General features: G+C 38.6%; 1 long non-coding RNA gene across 1 annotated transcript; it reads left to right on the plus strand.

Annotated features, from left to right (window-relative positions):
* The first annotated feature begins 554 nt into the window (after nt 1-554).
* Nucleotides 555-2,648, plus strand: LOC140928131 (uncharacterized). Its single transcript, XR_012164616.1, has 2 exons — nt 555-1,201; nt 2,486-2,648. It is a non-coding gene; the product is annotated as an uncharacterized lncRNA (long non-coding RNA).
* Nucleotides 2,649-6,573: the final 3,925 nt, after the last annotated feature.

Genomic DNA, 6,573 nt, shown 5'->3' on the forward strand with positions numbered 1-6,573 from the left:
TCAAGGTGTTCAGGACTGAACGACAATATTTGTGCTTCGATGCTAAAAATAAAAAGAAGGTTTGAGAATGGTAAGGGGTCGAATAAAACCATACAGTGGCTGGTCTCCTAGCAGATCCTCTTTTCACATGGCAGTCCACTGAAAGCCCTCACTTTCCCAGTTGGGTGAGTTAGACACGTGGCTTTCTCAGATTGATCAGTTTGTCTTGCTAAGGAATGTATTTTACTTTCAATGGCCAACTAAAAGGGGAAAAGTTTCTCTGGACAGTGTTTTTCTTCTTCTATTTCTTCTTTTTTGCTTGAATTTTTCAGGCAATTCAGCCTGTATAAAATGTTTTAATTTTTTTCTAATCCCTCTCCATCCTTCCCTGACACAGTGTAAGCTTCACATGAGGATATTTACCCGGTATTTTTTCTTTCGCTTGCACCGTAGACCATTTTAACCGTGACTTAAGCGAAACGAGCAAACTACAAAAGAGAATACCTGCAAAAAGTAAACCTGGTCTGACAGGTTTAAGAGGATCACTGACCCCAGACTTGACATCACGTGTTTTAGAAATGAAAGAGAAACTGTGGTTGGCGGGTAAATTCCCCGTCCTAGATTATTCTTCAAACCTGTGGGCTGCAGCAGCTTTTTGGTATCTGATCGGTTTTCAGTCACAGAATTTCTTTGGAGTATGATTTCTATAAACCCATTTCACGTGTCTTGGACCAATGTTTTTTAAAGTTTACTTTAAAAAGTTCTCAGTGTTTGAAATATGCAGAGTAGGCGGTGCTATGTCAACTAATATGTAAACTTTGCTCGAGCGCGAAGCATTTTAAACACATGCAGGAAAAAAGTCACTTTGAATGTGCATTTTGTTGATCTAGTCTGAGTTTTCACAAAATGGTAAATAAAAACAAATGAACGAAATAAAATGAAAAACGCCTCAGCGCACAAATCCAGTCCATACCGTCCTTCGGCGGCGGCTGCGATTTTCAGTAGGATGAGAGCCTGGGGACGAGGTGCACTTCCAATAAACAAAATGGATTGGCTCAGTTGGGTCAGTCAGTTGTGCTATACACAGCTTTGTGTTGTACTTGGTACCGTCTCATTGCGCGGTAAGAAGGATGGAGAAGGAGAGCTACAACTTTGGTTTCGTGCGATGTTCAACGATTGCCGCATTTTATATGCCAGTAGGACAGCGGCGCATGACGAGATGGTATGTGGGTTATTGATGTTTTTCCTCTTTCACTTCCGAGATTGCACTGACAAAATCAGCAAAATCAAAACGTCATCAACAGAGAAGTCGAAATTTCGTTTCGTCCAATACTGAAAACAAATAGTACCATCGTGAGAGTACTGATAGAAGGGTTTCGTCCAGGGGCTGCGCTCAAGAGTTAGAACTAAATTTTATAGATCCATGACTCTGGGAGTGAAAGGGTTTTAAATATATAATTTAACAATACAATTATAATAAACTGGTTCAAGACTTCAGAGGTAGTGCATGGTTTTATTACTACAGCTCTGTTTCGTGCGGCCAAAAGATGACCACACTCATCGGGTAATATCAACGATTGACCGTTAGATTACAACAGCTAACAAAAAAACGGAAATAAGGTTGCTATGAGATATAAAAACAGCGTTATGTTATCGTATAAATCATGTGATTGCTATTTATAATTTGGGAGATTGTGTTACTTTATCATAAAGTTCCGTGAAGAGGTAAAGTGAAACGTGTATTAAGCCCCGGGGGGGTTACTTCCTTATAAGAGGCTAATGGGAATGTGCCGCTGGATGGGGTCGCATTTTCACGACTGGATTGACTATAATGGGGTCACATTTCCAATAGAGTTACCAGAATGGGGTCGCACATTTTCGGATTTTTGGGGGTAAAACAGTTCTTCATATTTACGGTTAGCAAACGTACCAGAATCTTTCTACTGTAGGTGAAAAGTAAAGTGTTCTTCATTCAGTTTAAAAAATTGTTCAATTCATAAAATAAAAAGTGACTAAGTTGGGATCGCGAAAATTGCATATTTGCCCAAAAGTGACTAAGATGGGGTCTATAATTGGTAACAGAATAGACTATAATGGGGTAGGGGCTCTGAGAGGCCAGCGGCACATATCCAGCCAAAATTTAGCCAAGTACCCCCCCCCCCCCCCCCCACGCCCCCGCGGGTGCTAAGCGGACACCTTCGGGACCTTCCTAAGTGTCCGCTTTTTATAGAGGTTTGTAAAAATTGCGCAATGTTTGTTAATGATTAACATTCAACGGTCACTCTGTACTGTGATTAAGTTCCATGTTGTTAAGGAAGCTAAGAAAGCTGTGCTGTACTTTGCGCAAGACTTTTAGGTGAACTTTGATCGCGGATGACGACTATACTGCCGGATATCGGTGTCATATACAGTTTTTTGACCTCTAAATGTATTGATTTATCTCTACTAATCGACTACACGTATTTCAAGAAAGTAACCCAATACTATCTCTCCTTACTTTTTTCAGTTTGTAATTATGCCTGAAACTACAATGAAGGTCACCAAGGATAAAGTTACAATTAAAGAACTAAAAGACTGGTGGGGTCACGAAGGACAAACTGTTCAACTAAAAGATGCTGATCCAAATGAGCTTCAGCTTTTTATTGAAAAAATGCGCGTCCCAATCAAAGGTGAGAGTGTTCAAAGTAATTTCCAAAATTTGGTTTTAGAATAAAGAGGTACATGGTTGAACCTCTGTACAAATGTATGGAAACAAGCAGATCAAGGTTAATCGGGTGAGAGTAGCTATAGTTTTTTTGATTTTAATTTTTAAATAAAAAGAGGAATAAGGTAAAACTTATTGTATTGTACGAAGGTTTATAAAAACAGGTAGCTCAAGCTTATGGCTAGAGTAGTTAGTTTGGCGTTATTTAATTGAGAAGCATATGGTTAAACCCCTACAGTTGTATGGATAGCTGGGCTTAAATATTTATAATCAATGAGTGAAATATCCATACATAAACATTAACTCTTATAAATTTTGTCAACCGGGAATGTTCGCGTGAAAACATTGTTCGCTGTTAATAGTGTCAAGAGGCGTAGACTACTAGAACAACATTATACACTTAATGTAAGATCCCGAGGGAAACAGTTAGTTTTGTTTTTCCAAGAGTCCTGATGTTTCCCGAGACGAAGTCAAGGGAAACATCAGGACTCGAGGGGAAACAAAACTAACTGGTTTCCCGAGGGACCTGACATTAAGTGTTTTGTTATATTTCTAGACTTTCACTTCAACAGCAACAAAAGAATAACCGGAGCGAACCAAAACAGTCGACTCGGTACTTATAACAACACAAATTTAATTCTCAAAACCACTGAATGAATGATTTACAAACAAAAGTACTTTCCTCATATTATCTGCATCTTTTTCCTCCACTAGCTGCTGTCTTTCTTCTGGGAACTTCTGGGATAACTTTAAAAATCGTTGCTTTTTAGCTTGAGGCTTCGTTTTTGTGTTGTTGTGTTCATTTACGAAAAAGAAAACTGGCTGGACCTGGCGGTGTTTTTCCCGCCTTCTGTCACACCTTTTTCCACCATGCTTTGATCACGTGCTGCAATGTATCCCGAGCGGGATACATTGTTTAATGTATCACGATCGGGATACATTTGATTTTAGTCAAGGCCACGTGACCAAGAATCAACCAATGGCAGTCCCTGTTTAGTTGAGTGAAAGTCTAGGAATATAACAATAATTGATCTTCTTAAAAGCAACAAAGCCCGTAGAGCATGATATCCGGCTCGCCCCATTCTAGTGATTTGGAGTCAAAAAAATCAGATCATGTTTCAAGACTAAACGAAAGCTTTGAGTCAACTGCATTAGTCTGTAATTCACAAATCGATTGATGTGAATTGCTTCCTCGCCTCATTCTTCTCTCGCGCTGGCGGTTCCGCCGCCAAAATTTCCCCTGAGACCCTGAATCGTCCTCAGTAGATTTCTTATCAAAATTGTAGTTCACGTCACAGAAAGTGCTTTGTACAGGGTTATATTCACGAGCTGTTTGTGTCAAAACCCGAACGAGCGAGATACGATCGAGCGAGTGAGGGCTTTTGACACAAACAAGTCGTGAATATGACCCCGTACAAAGGACTTTCTCAATCTATCACGTGAACATTTATTACACATATCACGAGAATTTTCACTGAAATAGTTTTCTTAATGTAACACATATAAGCTTATTACATGATGAGCAAATCACAAATACTGAGATGCAAATGCAAATTTTACAACAATGGCAAATCTCGCAGCACATCGTTAGTCCTCATCGTGCAGAACAGAAAATGCACTCGCAAAATTTTAATCTAGTATGACGTTACAAAAGATGTGGGCTTGTAGAGAGGAGTTCACGCTCATAGTTGCATCATAGGTAATCAGGGCAAGATGGAAGGAAATTCAAAGATTTATATTGAAATTCAAAGCTCTCTAATTCTTCCTAAATTCATATGTTTGATGCTTTCTCTTTAAAAAGAGCAACTTACGACTTCAAAGAAACAATACACTAAATCTGGAGTGCAGAGAAGTCGGTGATCAGTTTTTAGAAAACCTTGATTTCCCATACATTTTCTGTAATTCTACAGTTAGATACAGGCAGATCAAGCTTATGGCGAGAGTTCAGTAGTTAGTTTGGTTGTTATAAAGTCCTACAGGTGCAGTCAGACAATGATACAGGCAGCCCAAGCTTATGGTGTCAGTAGTTAGTTAGGTTTTGGTTTTTGGTTTATCATAAAACCCGTACATATGTATGGATACAGGCAGCCCAAGCTTATGGTGTGACTAGTTAGTTTTGGTTTTGGTTTTTTAATTTGAAGGCATAATAATTAAACCTGTTCAGGTAGTCAGGCAATGATACAGGCAGCCCAAGCTTTTGGTGTGGGAAGTTAAATAGTCTGTAGGTTTTGATTTTTGAATTTAAAGACATATGGATAAACCTCTGTTCATGTGAAAGGGTAAAGAAGTTTTATGTGAAATTGTCAGACACAATGATGAGCCAGTTATAAAAGAGTTTCATATAAACGGTGTTAAACAAAATCGCGTTCTAAACGCTTTCAAATTTGGTCTCCGTTCGGCCTTTCCGTTTCTGTTACGCCGCAAAATATTATAATTGATAGAATTAACGCAAAATGTAATGACATTAAGCATTTTAAAACAGCTTTCTGAACAAAATGTAAGAATCACATAACGCACAGTGTAACAAATTTTTAGCGCAAAACGTAATAACTTCTTTTGCGCAAAATGTTACAAAGCAAAATGTAACAAATAAAGCTGTTAAGAAAAGGAAAACCTTTCAAGCGTGAGCGTGTAAGCCTTCTTTTTAAGGATTGTTACGAGAACCGCCATATCAAGGTGTTCGATGCAAAAATTATTGCGCTTTATTGAATTGAAAAATCTTTGAATATTTCTTTGCACACTTTCGGAAGGGTAAATAATCGAGCGATTAAAATTACCAAACGAGATGGGTCTAAGAAAAACTATTTTTTTACGCCTTCTATACCTGTTCTTTCAATAGGCTTACCGTGTTTGGTCGATTACATGTAAACGCTGCCCTGGAATAAACGTTCAATTAACGCTGTTCTCGAATAATCGCCGCACACAACCAGAGGAATGCGGCGTTTATTCGAGGATTACAAAAAAACTCGGTACAATTCAAACGTACAACTGTGGAATGTCTTTTGTTTGCCTGCGCAATAAGAGTACTTAATTAAGTGATTTTTACTTTACACGTGATTGCCGAGAAATAGTTCATGACAATTATATATCACCAAATAGTTACAATAAAGGAAAAAAATTCGCATTGGTCGCATAAATCAGTCAGTATCGTGTGAAAAAGAACGCTGTGAGTCGAAATTCCTTCATCAGATCAATATCTTTGTTCTCTTTGGTTTTCTAGCTATTGCAGCGTTTTCAGGCTTACTTGGATTTGCACCAAGCTTTTTGGCTTCGCTGATAGTAGTCAGAGTTAGCGAGTTAGAATTTTCTTCCTCTAAACTAACTGAAGATTCAATGTTTGCCATCATTATGAAAAAGGCACGAACGGCTGAACCCAAACCGCGGGTAGTTTAACTGAGAAGCAGGGGTGGGTGTTAGGTGGCTGAGGGGTGGGGGATGGGGCACAAATTTCGATTTTCACGTTGTTAAATGGTATCTACAATTATAACATTAAAGAACTGAAATGCTCTTATAAGGATATATAACAAGGCTTAAACAGTATCATAGGACTGTTTAATTGCCTTATGTTGCTTAAAATTTTATCAAGTTGCGCCAAAAACTAAAAGTTGCTTCAAAAGGTGCCAAAAAGTTGCCTGAGCAACTTGTGGCTAGGGCTAGTCAACACCATCCAGACTATTACATTTCTATCTTAAAAATTAAGAAACACTGTGGCTTTTTTTATACGGTATATCACGCTGGTTCCTACATGCTTGTGCTTATAGTTAACGTGACATTTCATGACTTTAGATTCTGGTCAAAACACAGCCGGTATATAGTCCCGGATTACTAAGTTTTGACTAAGATTTATCGGATCATTATACGTCTCTGGGAAACTGCCCACCTACCCCTCC

Source organism: Porites lutea, chromosome 2 (genome assembly GCF_958299795.1).
Source record: "Porites lutea chromosome 2, jaPorLute2.1, whole genome shotgun sequence".
Taxonomy (NCBI): domain Eukaryota; kingdom Metazoa; phylum Cnidaria; class Anthozoa; order Scleractinia; family Poritidae; genus Porites; species Porites lutea.